Raw genomic sequence first — 18,296 nt, 5'->3', positions numbered from 1 at the left:
ATATATGGTTGTGAATCACAAACCATGTCATTATTTACTGTGTCAGATGCAGTTTAGTTTGCTGTTTTGAATTAGGACGTTCTTCCAAATTCAATTTCTGTTTCTTTGGTTTAATTCCATACTTTGGTCTCTATCACAGTACTGTGCAAGAATGACTCTTTCTGCCCTTAAATTTAATCCATGACTCATTTTCTATTGATCTAAGAAAGAAGCCTTGGGGATGAGTTGAAAGGTAGGATGATATCCTGTTTGAAAAATGTTAATTTCAGCTCCAAAAGTAATATGTTATGACCTTTACTTCTACAAATGTTGGGCAGATTCTTGAGACAAATACAGTAATCCCTTTTCTTATTCAGCCATGGGCAAAATTAATTAGGCTGGTGGCCTATTAATGATGTAATTAATTCATGATATAGATAAGCTGCACTATATATGTTATATTTGCAACATATATTTACAAACTAATAGAACAAAGATGAGCAAATTTTTTGTCTGCAGTTGTGTTTCTTTCTTGGTGAAAAAATGATAGTTTTCTACACATGTAGTTTGGATTCTCTGGTTTCACTTACGTGTACATGTATATGTATCCAGTGGCTTAATATGCACATGCACATATAAGGTGCAGATATGACTGCTTTGTTTGAAAAAAATGGTCGCATTTACAGACATTTAAATTAATTAAAATTGTCGGGCTAATATATGTGTTTTGGTGATTTATTTTTTGGCTTGTGTGTTCACACTGACATAAGATTATTAATAAGCCCCCCACCTCTGCTGGATTATGTCATAGTTTAGCTGCCAGGATGAGTGTGATTTTTGCTCTGACTATGAAAAATCTGTCCTTGTGGGACAGAAATTATTAAGTTTGTCAGGAGATCTTTGTTCTGGGGAAGAAGTGCTGAATATAGTGTCTGTAGGCTTAGATATGAATCTGGCCTCGTTAAATAGTCACCCCTCCATTGCAGATAGTGGCACAGCCTGGTGTACAGCTGTGAATGTAGAGAATTTGGACCAGTGACATACCATTGTGAGGACAGGGAAGGACTAGCTGCGCTGGTCATAACAAACACCCAAGTAGCTGTCAGATGTCAGGAAGCCCTCTCCAGCATGGCCCTGTGTCAGGATAGTGATGATCGGCATGTTTTAAACACAGCATGAGGGGTAGAGTATGTGCATTGCTGTCTCCTTGTGATACCCACACCCTGTCCTGGTGGCGTGGAGCGAGTAGAGTATTAGTGAGGAGTTAAGGGTAGATAGATATTTTTTACATGTGCATGTATACAGGGACATTGATTGCTGTGTTGGTTCCTCACCTACAACATTGTGAGTCAGGGTCACACAACTGAGCAAGACCCTAACTTTATAGTTAACTTCTAAGGTAAGTGTGGGAGAATGTGATGTCATTTCAGTTGTATTTAGTTATATTTATACCTTTGTATAACGCATATATTAAATTGCTCACCCTCAAGACAGGGTGCATGTACATCTTGGCAGAGCTGCAGAATTTGTGACTTTGTATATAAGTGAAGCCACAGTTTTGTCATCTTGGCAGAGATACAGAAATTGTAACTTTGTTGAAGTGAGGTCACAGCCATGTCATACTACAGAATTCATGACTTTGTTTAGGTGAGGTCACAGAAATTCTGGCTTTGTATAAGTGAGATCACAGTCTTGTCATCTTGGCAGAGATACAGAAATTGTGGCTTTGTATAAGGGAGATCACAGTCTTGTCATCTTGGCAGAGATACAGAAATTGTGGTTTTTTACAAGTGAGATCACATTCTTGTCATCTTGGCAGAGATACAGAAATTGTGGCTTTGTATAAGGGAGATCATAGTCTTGTCATCTTGGCAGAGACACAGAAATTGTGGCTTTGTATAAGTGAGATCACAGTCTTGTCATCTTGGCAGAGATACAGAAATTGTGGCTTTGTATAAGGGAGATCATAGTCTTGTCATCTTGGCAGAGACACAGAAATTGTGGCTTTGTATAAGGGAAATCATAGTCTTGGCATGGTCCTACAATGTAGTGTTGTCATCTTGGCAGAACTGCAGAATTTGTAACTTTGTATAAGTGAGATCACAGTCTTGTCATCTTGGCAGAGATACAGAAACTGTGGCTTTGTATAAGTGAGATCACAGTCTTGTCATCTTGGCAGAGACACAGAAATTGTGGCTTTGTATAAGGGAAATCATAGTCTTGGCATGGTCCTACAATGTAGTGTTGTCATCTTGGCAGAACTGCAGAATATGTAACTTTGTATGAGTGAGATCATACAATGTAGTGTTGTCATCTTGACAGAACTGCAGAATTTGTAACTTTGTATAAGTGAGATCATACAATGTAGTGTTGTCATCTTGGCAGAACTGCAGAATTTGTAACTTTGTATAAGTGAGATCACAGTCTTGTCATCTTGGCAGAGATACAGAAAATTGTGGCTTTGTCTAAGGGAGATCATAGTCTTGCATAGTCTTGTCATCTTGGTAGAGATAACAGAAAGTGTGGCTTTGTATAAGTGAGATCACAGTCTTGTCATCTTGGCAGAACTGCAGAATTTGTAACTTTGTATAAGTGAGATCATACAATGTAGTGTTGTCATCTTGACGGAACTGCAGAATTTGTAACTTTGTATAAGTGAGATCATACAATGTAGTGTTGTCATCTTGGCAGAACTGCAGAATTTGTAACTTTGTATAAGTGAGATCACAGTCTTGTCATCTTGGCAGAGATACAGAAAATTGTGGCTTTGTCTAAGGGAGATCATAGTCTTGCATAGTCTTGTCATCTTGGTAGAGATAACAGAAATTGTGGCTTTGTATAAGTGAGATCACAGTCTTGTCATCTTGGCAGAGACACAGAAATTGTGGCTTTGTATAAGGGAGATCATAGTCTTGGCATGGTCCTACAATGTAGTGTTGTCATCTTGGCAGAACTGCAGAATATGTAACTTTGTATAAGTGAGATCATACAATGTAGTGTTGTCATCTTGGCAGAACTGCAGAATTTGTAACTTTGTATAAGTGAGATCATACAATGTAGTGTTGTCATCTTGGTAGAACTGCAGAATTTGTAACTTTGTATTCCTATTAGTGAGATGGGAGTATCAACTCTCTCATCTGACAAGTTTATTCATCCTGGCTAAAACCTGATTATGTCTTGTCTACTGTTAGTACTTATACGAAGTTTACAATTAGTTGACCTTGTATGAAAATTTATTGATTCTTACAGTCTTTTTGGCACCATACAGTTTTTCTCATCTGTATTACCCTGTTACATTTTGGCTATTAACCCAATTGATAGAGCCTATAGATGTGTTAAACAGAAAATATTGACACATTAAATAGCAAATTACACAGTACAAGTGTGTCCAGCATTATTTCATATGAAGATTTTTTACCTTTTGGTCTTTAGACTTATTTATCCCATCCATTTTGGTTACTTTTTTTGTGTGTGGAGGGAGGGGGGGGGAGATGTATGGATTTATTAATGCTGAGTAGTTAGACATGCACATGTAGTAGTTGCATGCATGTTATTGTATTAGATTGGTTGAAAGAGGCCATCCAAAAATTGTCGTGTATAACCTAACCCCATCACAAAATGTCGGGTAAGTTGGTAGGGATATCTTTTTTGTTTCCCATTCCTGATGAAGAAGATCACTAGCCTGAGCGATCCCAATAAAACCTTGGAGCAGGGCCCATGTTTGAGGATTAGATCAGTTACACCTAACAAACATATTTATAAGCTTGGCCTTAAGTGCTGAATTCCTCAACCTTTTTGCATATAACGCAGGGTGTAGGTACACTTCCTGTTAACATGTCTGCTACAGTACCTGTTAATGTGTCTGTAATAGACACATGAAATAGAGTAAATGAAAATGTAAGCTCTTTGTCATGTAGTGCCAAACTAGAGAATACTACTTTATATGTCATTAGATTGCGTGTTGGATATATCTGACAGTTGATTTCATAGCGATGAAGATTGGGAAAAGTGGGTGTTGTGTAGTAGTTTCAAATGGCCTCACTGAAGCACTGTGGAAAAAAAAATTATGATTCCTAATTTTTGAAACTGGTTTTAAAATGTTCGTGCTTTGATGAGGTTTGTGATATACAACTGTACTGTAAGTCAGGTATTCATGTACATTGAGCTGGTTTTGCAAGTTTCAGGCTCACCTTATTCGTATGTTTTCCTCCAAACATAAACCTGCAATTGTTTAGGAGCGCATCTAATTTTGAGTTTAAGTTGTAAAAGTGCATCAGTGTTTGGGTAAATGTTTGACATTTGGTGTGGAAATTCAGACTATTTCATCAGAGCCTTTTGAAATGTAAAACAATGTATATGTAGAGGAAGAACACATGTCTGCTAGGTACATGTGTATACAGGTTGGAGGCCTGTTGAATAAGCATTGTAATCTTTTCAAATGCTCTTCAACCTACCACAGTCCCCACGGTTTAAGTCTCCTAATGGAAGAAATTTGGAAAACAAAGGGAGAATTTTTGAGCCTGCCAGCAGTAAGTGATATGGGTGTAATGAAGGAATTTCAACTGCCTCCATATGTGTCTCCAGCCCTGCTGACTTTCTCTTATAAGGCAAACATACCAAGCGAAAAACAAAGCAAATGCAAACTACACGGCAACAGCTGACAAATACACAAGCCATCTTAACGCGGAAATGCCCAGTGCACATGTGGGGTGAATCGTGAAGAAATGTAGCCCCCGAAAGAAAAGCAGTAAGAAAAAAAATTGTGTTCTTTGAAGGAAAGGTTGGTGACGGCTCTGCTGAAGAATGTCAGTGTTTTCTGTTTTCCTCGAACTTTGCCAGCCCCCTTGGGAGCACTGCTCCAAGCTTATATACATACGTATTGTACCTACTGATAGCTTGTAGGGTTAGTCAGATTCTCCTGTACAATAAGACTTCCAAAACAAACTCACCCCCAGAGATCTTATAGCCTTGTCCATGGATCACCTATCACTTCATCCAGTCTCCCATCCCCGCCCCATATGGGCTCCTCCTACACCATAGACATTAAAGTGTTAGTGTGAGAGGGATGGGAACCCAACATGGGCCCCTTTTCACACAGGGTTTTGTTTCTCACACTAAAAAACCTGTGTCAGAATCTTCCCCTAAAAACAACATGGTGATGTCAGAAAGTTTAGTTAAGATAGCATGAGACTACATGGCTTTCGTCAAATTTTTGAAGTCGTTTCTGGCACTTTTTGACCGTTCCAGTGGTTATTCATGTTCATCAAAAGGTTTGCTACAAAATGATGAATTCTTGTGTATTAATGTTATCATATCCAAAAATTAACTTGAATTGTCTCTAAATTAAAAGAACATTTTAGAATACATGTACCCTATTAGTTTTATATTCACTCTGTTCTTTATTGAATGTGGGATTGCATGTGGTGTTTGGTAATACACATAACTATATATATATAATAATCTTGATACATACACAGTGTATACCTTGAACATAGAGTGAAATGTTGAATTACAATAAACATGTATGTCCTTCTTTATCAAGTTGCACAAACACTGCATTTTGGGGGAGAATTAAGCTTTTTTCTTTTTAAAGGTACCCTTAAACCATTGCGGTCGGGTAAATCATACATACCTTTCGCAAGATTGACTCATAAGTTATGAAAGAGTTTGACTTGTGTGTTTTTACAAAAAGCTGGCGACCATTCCTTGTTGATGTGCTTTCAGTAAGGGTATTGAACATCCTTATGTGAATTGTCACTAAAATGACATAATTACAAGTTGTTCATTGATAAAAGTTTCATTTTTGCTCTGCTAATTTCAGATATAAGTGCTTCCTCTTGCAAGAACAACTCATATTAGAGTTTTGTTTAGGTAATTATCAACGTCATTAACTGCTTAAAAAACGTTTTCTGCATGCTTTAAGATGTTTGTAAACATGGCATTAAACAGTTACAAATAGGCAAATTCTTGTGAGAAAACATGTCTGTGTGCTAGACTCCATGAATAAATGTATGTTCCTTGAAATGTGAGAATTAGATGTCCCCGTTCATGTAAGAGAACTCTGAAAGTTGTATCGGTTTACTATCAGAAATTTAGACTGAAACCAAGGTACATGTAATTTGACATGAAACACTGTAACTATGCCCGGTAAACAAGAAAGAAATACAAGAATGCTTCCAAACACCTAATTTTTGGGAGCATAATGTTGAAGCTTGACTGATCATAACTTCAAAGCAAGAGCCAATCCCATCTTTCTGCTATAGTGTACCTTTTGGCCAGAAGGTGAAAGGTCATTCTGTTGTCAATCTGTGTGGTCAGACCCTTTTGTAAGGATGGTGTGGGGATAAATATGGTTGATCCCTGAATGAAACAGGGAATGACAGTTTATTTTTGGTGAGAGTGAAGGACTGCGGAGAATGTTGGGTGGTGCACGACAGGCGTTGGTTATTCACTGTTACATTGGCGTCTTATTTCATCAACTGTAACTATGGCCGTTTAAAGACCTATTGTTTATATATATATATATATATATAATCCACATTTGAAACATGCTTGTTATTCAAAGGATGTTGTTACGTAACATAATAATGGAAAACGTCTCAGTTTACATGTAGCAGTTGTTTATCAACATGTATATGAGGGGAGAAAAGCTGGGTTTTCTCTCTTGTCCACCAATGTGGTGTGCAGAGGTTCAGCCAGAACTGGAAATCAGCCCGTCTCGTTTCCAGCTTCCTCCTGTTGTCTATATATCTCCCATGTAAAGTTTGTCAGAAATGGGTGCCTCAAAGATACTGAGACCACCCCCTGGCTTAACCTATTGTGGTGTGCCACGGGCCATGGAATCAAGGTGTTATCTGCAAATGTTAAAGAGGGTGTCCAAACATCCCTTTTTGAGACCATTTTATTATAGCAGGGTGTCCAGATTTCATTTTCTTCTATGGGTAGCTGGCTAACCCAATGATTGTAGTATACAGATGTGAAAAGACTAAATAGCTGTTAATATGTGTACATTGATGAACAAAACATGTGTAAATGTATGTACGTTTGTATATCCTTCACCATACAGTAGCTGAGTTGATGCTTCCATGCAGCATTGTAAACTATAGGACAGTACAGCTTTTGTTACTGCTTTTTTTTATAATTTATGTTCTTATTACAATTATGGAAATTCTCTATGTGTTGGATTTTGCCTTCTGTAGTGTGTGCATGTACTTTCCTCTTTGTGTGTAAGACCCAAGTAATTTGAAAGATCTGTGAGCTGTTTTTTTAACTTAAAAGTTGTGAAGTTTGTTTTAGCCCAAAGCACCATGAACATAACATACCTTTGTGTATAAGAAGGTGTTAAGACCTCATAACTAGGTCTTCTGTGTGAGTCATACCCATGACTGTGCAGGTATGGACATACCTTATTTCTTTAAAATTTGGGAAACACGATCTGCTCATTTTAGCCAATATACAGGGTATCCCAGATGTCATGCACCATCCTGATTTCCATTTTTTTTTCTGTGTTTCAGATTTAATACTGATTTTAAATTTTTTTTCTCTCTTTATGTTCTGCCTAAATAATATTGAGTTAATTATGCCTAATAAACTAACAGTACAAGAAAGAGTTGAATTGGTTTTTGTGTTTGGAAGAGATGGGGCAACACACGGCTCTGTAGCTCATTCATTCCTCAACCAGGATGGTGCGCGACTTCTGGGACACCCTGTATATGTAATTCTAGAAGGAATATTGAGTTTCCTTTTTCTCACATGGTTAGACCATCTAATGAACAACGTACTCATATCTCTACTTTTCCAAAAGGCTGGAAAAAAAATGTACTCATATCTCTACTTTTCCAAAAGGCTGGTAAAAAAATGTAATATTTTACTTTCAACACTGTCCCAAATTTTAGAAGAATTAGGGCATGTAGATGTGAAAAACCCATGATGGCTATCCGTCACTCATCTTGTGTTTTATCACCCTTTTAGCCCACATGCTGTGTGTACCAGGTATTGACACTGTTATACCCACCACATCAATCAACATGTCAGCCTGGAGCCCTCACTCTACACCATGGTCCATCCCTATTAGCACCCAATACCATCCCTCATGGAGGTGAAGCATACATTGATCTATGCAATTTACAGTTGTCAAGTTGCAGTGGTTTGTTTTTGTTTCTAGCGCATGATCTTCCACCTACACACATCGGTCAGTGTTAAATAGTCAGACTGGCATTTCACAGTGAGATGTACATTTCTTAGAGTTACATAATGAAGCAGATGTAGATGGTAGTAACCTGGGAAATGGTGTAAAATGTGTGTGCAGTTTATAGTTGTCAAGTTGCAATGGTTTCTTTTTGTTTGTAATATGTTATCTTCCACCTACGCATGTTTGTCAGTGTTGTATAATGACTCATCTGATCTTTCATAGTGAGATGTGCAATTTCTTACAGTTACAAACAAGTAATGAGGTAAATGTAGATTGAGGTAACCTGGGTAGTGATATAAAATGTGTGTGCAGTTTTGTTTTTGGTCTCTAATGTGTAACCTTCCATCTACACGCATATGTCAGTGTTAGATAATAGTTGGTCTTTTTCTCTGAGATGTCAGTCTGAAAGTTATGTACAATTTACAGTTGTTAGGGTTGTTTTTGTTTGAAATGTGTTATCTTCCACCTACACTCTTTTACCAGTGTTAAATAACAGTGGCAGATGTTCTCACATAGTGGAAGACTTCATGGACATACATGTATGTATACAAAGCTATGCCCATGTATAGTAAACTTGCTGACAGCTGTGTGTAAAATACATTGACATGTAGTTGTATACTGAGATGTTTGCCTCCCAAGATGCCTGTTTGTCCTGTACTTTAAAGAAAGAAAGCCAGCAATTCAGTTGAAAAATAATAGAACGTGTACATTATGTACCAAAGATTTCTTCTCAAATATTCTTTCATAGCTGAAAGTTGATATTCTGTATACGTATATGTACTGTGGCAACTTCAACAAATGATGCAAGATGATATATGATTCAATGATTCAATTTTATTTAAACCTTTTTCGAGAATTCTTGAAAATGGTTTAAATAAGACCAAAATATTGAATCTTGCATCATATTGCATTATTTGTTGGAGTTACACAATGCGAGTTCAATCCCAGGCTTGGACTTAATGTTTTTAGATTCCCGTGATGTTATTGTTTGTACAGCATAAGTGACATATTAGACATTCACAGCTCTGTTTGGACATTAAATAGTTGTTTGAAGACCACTTATTTTACATCGGTGTGGCATTCAAGACGTGGACATTTTTCTTTTGGAACAAACCAAAGTTTGGTACATTAAATTAACTCAAATTTGGTTTCTCCAGCCATATAGCTGACAGTCACGTTATGAGTAAATAATCTCCTTTAGGCTAGGACTAATCATGAACAGCAATCCAGGAAATGAACGTAGACCACATGTAAACTTTAGAATAATAAGGGTTGTTAGTTGTCACTTCATATCTATATGTATATGTATATGTATTGGCTTCAGGTACATATTCACACTGAGGTAAAGATCCTGAAATATAGGTGATAACTTCGGATAAGCCTTGTTTACTCCCCTTGCCAAATCCTCCACACCCCCCACATCCTAGGGGACACATAGTGCAGATGTGCAGTAATAACAAAATGTGCTGTAGTCAAACACATGGGGACTGTCAGTGAAGGCTGACCCCTTCATAATTACTCCAATTATCTGGCCTATCTCTGCCTATTTAATGGTTGACCACTTCCCCCTGGCCACCAAACATGCAAGGCCCAGCCTTGTGCTAGATCTGGTTTTTCAATTCACCTCTGCTGTACCAGCAGCTGAGGAAGGGTTTCTGACCTCAGAATATGTCAACACTGGAGCTGGTCAGGAAATGAAATGGCAGACATGTGTTGTTTACAGATCCTCCACTCCAGTCTAAATTGTTTTAAATTGAGCCTCTCTAATGACCTGAGGTCTGAAGGGGTTAGTCTGTAGGGAATTCCTCCCACATGGTCTGGCTGGAGATGGCCATGTGGAGATGTGGTCTTAGATTTACCAAACTCCCTCTGCTTCCTGTGGATACATGTGTGTAAGGAATAAAGAATCGGGCACAGTAAGGTACTGTAATGATATCCAGAACTCTGCAGAAACTGATGAACGTCTTTAAACTTGGACAAAAAGTCGCCTGAAGCCAGAACTTTTAACTAGCTTCTTTCATGATGTGCCTGGATCCTGAATAATGACTTTTTCATAGTGGTATATATTGACTGTCTGGAGTAGAGGGTAGCTCATCATTGCCCACACTCACCCTGACACCCAACTTTGTTGATCCATCGTCTGGGCCTGAGTGACTTTCTTTTTGACTGTTGGAGATACTGTTGTTAACACAGGATCGTGTTTTCAGGCTCTGGATTGGATGGAAGAGGTAAATCAATGTTCTACTCACTTACATGCGAGATAGTGGGACAGAAAGTATATAAGAAGATTTTGATTCATGGTCTATACATGTATCTGTGTGTATCAGGGTTTGCAGAATTCGTGAAAAGGTTTGAAACTATGTTGAAAAATTGCCAAAACCTTCAAAGGTTTTGACTAAGTGTGCATTATAAAAGTACTAGTATTTGCATTTTCTATGCTAAAAATTCTAAAAACCACACTGCATTATTGTTTAGCGAAACCATGGAAAGTTAGATTACAGTAGATGTATTTCCTGTGACATTTTTGATTTAGTTTAGCATCACAGGATGTTGACATTTGTAAGGCAAGGACATGTTTCCTATAAACAATCAAATAGATTTGGGGTGAAATCCAATATTAGAAGTGGGTACTTTGTCTGGCTGGCCTTCTACATGTAGCATCTTCTTGACACTTCTATCCCTCTGAAAAAATCTTTTACCTTGGACATTGTTTTGATCCATGGAATTTCACGAACACTGTACATCCAACAATAAATGCTAATTGCCTCATTGTGGTATTTGATGAGATTTATTGGACTGTACAGTAGTTCCAGTTTGCATGTCAGCTGTCTTTTACAGCGCCACTTCAGAGTGTCCATTTTTGGCATGTTTCCGAATGAGCATGTCGTACTCTTCTGACAAACATTAATGTATACCCCCCTAAATAAGCTGGTAAACAACTATTTTTTTAAACGTCATAGATAAAGACAGATAAAAGTAATTAATTACAGATAATTAGGGAAAAAATGATACCAATTAAATAGTTAAGTCTGGATGTTATCAAAAACCATGCTGGTAAATTATACTTGGGCATTTTTTTTTTTGTGATTTGACTTCAGGATGCAAACCCTTTGTTTCCATAAATTACATTATTTTCTTTGTTTATAGAGATCATATTCCTATCCTGATTCATATTATTGGTAACTATTACATCAGAAGGTGTCAAACTGAACTACATCTGCATATATACACAAATGACATAAAATTTCACCCACAAAAGTGCATTTTTAGAGGTAAATAATTGTCACAACATACTATTTCTGGTGCTGAAACTTACAGTTTTCAAGTAGAATGTCATCCCGTGTTCCAAGTAAACCTCAAAACACCTTTCTAAAATCAATGGAACTCTCAGGATCAGGAAAAATTGGCAAGTTAGTCATGGATGAAATTTAGGGTATATATACAGTGTCATTGTATTGGTTAATACAGTGTAAATTTTGTCTTCAGAAGGTGGTACACTGTGTTAATGTTAACCTTTCATACACAAATGATGTGGAAGATTTTCACTATTGAGACTTGTGCTGCATTTCTAGTCCATCGGGTTTCATCAGTTTTTGTCTCATTGTTGTATGAGAAATCTTCCCTACACAGTTGGCAATGGATAGTGTTTTCAGTCTATAACAGGCTTCATTTCTAAAGTACAGTACAAGTATTTATGCTGTTGTGGATAAAATCTTTACTTAAGGCATGTTGAGAAGAGCCAGTGAAACCATGTCACTTGTATAGGATGCATTGATTGACAGATTGACCATTCAATGACAAGACAAGAAGGTGTGGCGCAAAAGACATCTAAATGGTAGTCCAAACTGTACCAATTTATGGCTGTTAGCATTTACACTGCTTGTGGTCTGATTAGTAGATGTTGCGTTTGATTCGCCTTCAGAGGGTGCGATCTCACACCTGTCACATTGTGTGTTAATATGCATCTGAGCCGGCAGTTGTCGTTTTGCGTTTACAATGATGAAAATAGTGAAATAAACGGAGTCATTAAGGCCACCAAAATTGGCTGTCAGAAAAAGCAGGTCTAAATGGAGCCAGCTTAGTTTAGGTCACTGTTTTCAAAGCCGACCTCGAGCCACCAATTTTTCCTAGTGTTACATGTGCATGTACATGTACTTGCTTCCCAGATCCAACCCCAGAAGCAACACACCCCGCCCCCCCACCTCACCCAAACCTCCCACCCCTTTTCCACTCCAGTGCCCATGTCTCCTAACTGTACCATTACCCCTACTTAATGTTCACTTTCCAAAGCACAAGGCCATGCAATTACTCTTGTGATTTAAGAATAACTGTACCAGCCTTAGGCCATCAATTTATTAGTAGTCAAGCACATGGTATTACCCCATCTGTACCCACTTCTGCTCTTGTGTCACCCCTGGGTGCTAAGTCAGCTGTCCACATTGAGAAGTTAATTACCAGCAAATGTGGGTTTACATCAAAGAGTTGCAGACAGCAACAGGAATGCCTGTGAGTCATCAGAACTTTGTTTGCCTAATTATTGCATTAGCTAATGACATTCAATCAGACTGGCATTCAGTAAAATTTTTACATGTTATGCTGCATTGTGCACATACATGTTTTTGTACTTTCATGTCTGAATTGAAATGTGAAATGTTGTATTCATAAAATATATTTTATAATATGTTATAAATAATTTCATTTATAGATACCAATAGTACTACAGTTTGAGATAACTACAGATTTGTTAACATACATATGTGCATTTAAATCTGTACAGGTAAATTATAGACCTGCACATCTATAAAAACGGGACATGTACGTATACTTAGTCATATGTGGAAACAAGTTCCTGCAACTTTTTGTCCTGTCTGGTATCTGTTGTCGTACGTGGGATGGCCAACCAGTTTCCGAATGGTCACAGGTTTCCCCCTGGATCTGCTAGGGTTTCCTCTCACCATATAGATTGTCACCATCGAATAAGAATTATTCCTGACTGCAGCATAAAAAGCAGTTGATCAGATAACTAAATATTACATGCAACTAGCATGTGCATATGCACATGTACAAAAACTTGTAGCCCATCTTCATCTAATTATGGAAATTACAGTAAATGAGTTATTGTGTTAATCCACTCCACATCATTTCATTAGGATCACTACGGTAAATGTGTTATCTGGTATATACCATCTGTACCAGCTTCTCTGTTGAGTAAACCCTGCTGTAATTAATGCAGTTACCAACATAACTTCATTATAAAGGATGAATTGTCCAGAATTGCACGTGTATCTGCTGGTCTGAGTGATAGAACCATTTGCAAGGCTGAGATTAGCAAGGCAAAGTCTTCTGTACCTCAAAGTCCCAGGTATATATATATATATATATATATATATATATATATATATATATATATATATATATATATGTGTGTGTGTGTGTGTGTGTGTGTGTGTAGATACATACATGTACATATAACCATTACAAGGAAGGGAACAGTACATGTACATCATCATATTTGCAAAACACTAATTTAAAAGTAACAGTTATATTTTCAGGAAAGATTGTGTACATACTGCAAGTTACTGCAGGCTTTAATTTTCTGAAAGTAAATTTACAGTACAGATACAAAATTTGTATGTGAAAGATTGAAGATGATCTTAATTGAAGTAAGCATCATTACATACATCCTCATGGCATTCCTCTTCTTGACATATGTCCTTATGGCATTCCTCTTCTTTACATACATCCTCATGGCATTCCTCTTCTTTACATACATCCTCATGGCATTCCTCTTCTTTACATACATCCTCATGGCATTCCTCTTCTTTACATACATCCTCATGGCATTCCTCTTCTTTACATACATCCTCATGGCATTCCTCTTTACATACATCCTCATGGCATTCCTCTTCTTTACATACATCCTCATGGCATTCCTCTTCTTTACATATGTCCTTATGGCATTCCTCTTCTTTACATACATCCTCATGGCATTCCTCTTCTTTACATACATCCCCTTGACATACATTCCCTTGACATACATCCTCATGACATTCATCCCCTTGACATACATCCCATTGGCATTCATCCTCTTGATATACATCCTTATGGCATTCATCCTCATGACACACATCCTCATGACATTTCTCTTATTGATATACATCCTCATGACACACATCCTCATGGCATACATCCTCTTGACATTCATCCTCATGGCATACATCCTCTTGACATTCATCCTCATGGCATACATCCTCATGACATATATCCTCATGGCATACATCCTCATCATACATGTATATGAAAACTACTAACCATTATGTTACATCACAGGTGACTGGACATGCCTTAAACTTCACACTTTAGAACTTTACTTTAGAATGTCTCTTGATTCTTAATTAGATATTTTCAGTGTTTCTTCACTTTTATTGTCACCTTTTAATACATATTTGTATATGTGCTTTGATGTGTGCTTGGTGTTATTGTGTTCCCATGAACATAGACATGTAGGTTATGCTAGTCTTTGTCTAGCTCCATCGCATGACGGAAAGCAAATGTGATATAATTAAAGATCATGAGATATAAATTGCGAGAAGAATTCCATTCCATTTAAACTGTTCGTATCTCATGAAAAGGATGTCATTTTTTCCTCCGCTATCCTTGAAAAGACATGTGTGACGCAAAAATGAGCAGTATTCACTGGCTTGTTTGTTTCATTAACAATAGTTTAGGTCTACTCGTTTTGATGTCTGCCGTGTTATTGTAAACAAGCTGAATTATGTATTAATAAGCACATATTTATCAACTGTTGTCCTTCAACTGTACATAAATGCCGTGGGAAATCTGCTCTGGGTAGTACACATGTACATGTGGAATTGGAGTAACATGAAAACATTCTGTACATGTGGTTTTCTGTTACTGATGTGTATCATATGAAAATTAACATTGCAATCACTGACATGTTTTATTCATTTCCTTTTATCTATTAATAACTATTAATTAAGAACCCAATGAGGCATATCATATATATTATTAGTAATAATACATCCGTCGTTGGTAAAAATAATTTAGTGTTGTCAAATCTTGTGCTGTGTATCTTTTCCACCATTTCTTTCTGTATCCAGACATGAACTCATTGTTTGTATCATGTATACTTTTAGACAAGATGACGGCTAAAGGAACATGCCCATCCCGTGAACATTGAATAGACCAAGTACAGCCATCTGTTATGGTACAGTTGCCATTGTCATAAGTTGCAGGTAAGTCAGTGTAGGACCTTGTGTGAAATTTAATATATCATATTTCCTTTAGTGCAATTGGCTTCTACATGAATGTTAACAAAAAGCATATAGCTTTGGTGACAACATCCACAATGTATTTTACGTCAAGCCTAGACTTTTGTCTAGCATTAGTACAGAAGCAGTGGCATTTCTACTGTATGTGTACATATATATCCTCATATATATATAGCTAAAACATGCTTCACTTGGCACAATTCTCCTGAGGATGACTTAATTAAAGTCAAAATATTGAGATCGTCAAAATGAATTTCTTCATAGTTACTTTGCTTATTTGTTATGGTAAGTGGTTCAGTGAATCAACTAGAATGTACTTGTTGTCATATAGAAACATATGCCAACCAAGATATGTGCGCTATGAGGTGTTTTAGTGAAAATTATCTCAATTTTGCAGTATCATGCATGCTTTAGTCTTCAGGAATATGTGCTACCCTAATTCCTCAACCTTTTCGCATATGAAAGAGCGATTTTCAGTGCAATTTATGCATATTTTTCATTTCATTTTGGAGACAAAACTACATGGGTTGGATTAGCCAGTTTCATGGCTTCACAGAAAGTATAATTTTATCTGTCAACACAGAATAAGGCCTTCAGGATGTGCTTGAATAAACACCTTGTAAACATGTGTGAAAAGGTTGAAGAATTACAGTAAGTGGCACACCTGTCTAAATGGTGGTGCAATCTAGGTGCTGCACAAAAATGGGATGTTTTCATGAAGTTTTATATCACAGGCCTTTGCCCATTTGTTACCACTGAAGGCCAGTAGTTGTGCTTTTGCGTCTACAGCAGCCTGCAGGAAAGGCATGCCATTCAGCAGTCAGCATATAGAAAAGGCTTGATTCAAACAAGACCTTTAACAACAGCTCAAATGAAACGGAGCCCTGAGCATTGATTTCTGTGCACATGTTCAATTTGTTTTCTTTTGCATGTGATCTTTTCTCTTGTTTTTGCGGCCTTTGATTTGAATGTCATTATCAACCTACAGTTGAACACCCCTGCCACCCATCTTGCCAGGTAACCTCTGGCATACACTGTAAACAGACTGCTATTGATTTCACCTGACCACCTGACACACAGCCTTGGTGGTACAGATATTGCCATGTTTTTTTTTTGTTAAAAGTCAAGATCCAACAGTTTGTGTTTTAAAGCCGACAGCAGCATTCATGTGTTATGTACCTGTATTCTTTTGTGCTGTCTTCCCTAGGCAACCTTAGTAGCTTTGTTGCAACACATGTGCACAATCTCTGTTGCATATTCATGTACAGTACAAACTGGGTTTTGTGTCCCTTTTAGTGTTTTGTGTGGACATGTGTGATGTTTATAACATTTTGTACCGTATAGTTAGCAAGACCATGAAATCAGGATGTCTCTGTGACACTGGCGCCACTGAACTTGACATACACCATTGCACATCTATCAGTAATATTGCATAGTCAGTTGATACAATATTTTGGGGGGGGGAGCAAACCAACCAGGGCAAGATAGTGTGGTGACTATTATCAAGTGACATTCACTACTTGTAAGTACATTTATAGTCTTGCTGTACTCACCAAAATCACTTGTAGGAAATTACTTCTTGATCACTCTTCAAGGCTTTTGTACCCAACCCACAAAACATAGGTAAACAATCCAAAGTGAAAGATTGTTCAGTGGTTGCTCAGATGTTAGGTAAATACAAGACAGTTTGCATTCCTGCAGACTTCAGTACCAGTCAAAGACTGCATTCAGATTGTATTTGTAAGTTTATTTGGTTAGTGTTTGATTTCAAATCTTTTTAAGCCGGATATCAGATGTATGTATGATAAATCGTGATTGAGTCTGTAGAAAATTCTCACCATGTCTGGAATTGTATCAGCGGATATTTGCCATAGTCAGGATAAGGATTTATCAGAGCTAAAATTTGCAAATCATCTTTAATTTTTATTAATTGCATTGTATATTGAGTACTTAACATAATGTTAGCGCACATGAAGCACTGCTGTATTACTGACAAGATTTAAGTAACATCTGGCATTAGTAGAAAAGGGTCAAATCCTTGTTTAAAATTACCATGTTACTACCCTGGCTACTGGGCACTTCACACTGGTTGGGATCTCATGCATTGTCTTTATTTAATTACAAACATGTATCAGACAGTACACCCAGTTTCCACTCCCCCTTGTGAGGGTGACCCATGGTGTGGACATTTAACCCTTGGGATGGTGCTAATATTGTCACTTGGGGTCATGACCACAGCCTCAGGGTGGTAAGAGCTGGTCAGTGTGTGGCCAAACCATCAGCTTTATCCATTACCCTTATCATCAGGTCAATTTGACCAGAGATGTGGACAGATGGCCTGTTTGGATATTCATCTGGTTGTAAAGATCCAGCTTGCCCACTCATTTGCAGCTTTCTATTGGCTTCTGAGATGGGACAAGCCTTCTTTGTTGGGTGTAACCGGGCCAGATCAGGAAAAGCTGGCTAGATCAGTAGAGAATTTAGTGTTTTATTATTCTAGCAAATGAAAAGAACATAGTGCTTGAAAAAATAACATTAACTGAAGAATAAACAAAAAAAAATTTTTTTGTCAAGGAAAAATGTAGAGAAGACTCACTTCTGGAAGATCAGTGAGGTAAACACTCAGTAAAGGCCTTTGTATAAGGGTCTAATGAAATTGTTGTCCATGGATGTGTCTGATTGGCATTATAAACATGCATGACAGCATTAATCCAGACCAACAATAAATCAATAAATTAAAAGAAATGAACATTTCAACTGAAAAGCCTAACAGGTAAATAAAATATCGCACAACAATAATCCAGATTATTTCCCTCAAGAAAAGTAACTGTTTC

General features: G+C 37.4%; 1 protein-coding gene across 1 annotated transcript in view; it reads left to right on the top strand.

The window, feature by feature from the left end:
• Positions 1 to 15,269: 15,269 nt before the first annotated feature.
• LOC135466360 (signal-induced proliferation-associated 1-like protein 3) overlaps positions 15,270 to 18,296 on the top strand; it is a 52,818-nt gene continuing 49,791 nt past the window's right edge. The window contains 1 exon segment of the mRNA XM_064743794.1: positions 15,270 to 15,426. The gene's annotated coding sequence lies outside the window, so the exon portion shown is untranslated.

This window comes from Liolophura sinensis, chromosome 6 (assembly GCF_032854445.1).
Source record: "Liolophura sinensis isolate JHLJ2023 chromosome 6, CUHK_Ljap_v2, whole genome shotgun sequence".
NCBI lineage: Eukaryota > Metazoa > Mollusca > Polyplacophora > Chitonida > Chitonidae > Liolophura > Liolophura sinensis.
This window is presented reverse-complemented; position numbering and strand designations above follow the sequence as displayed.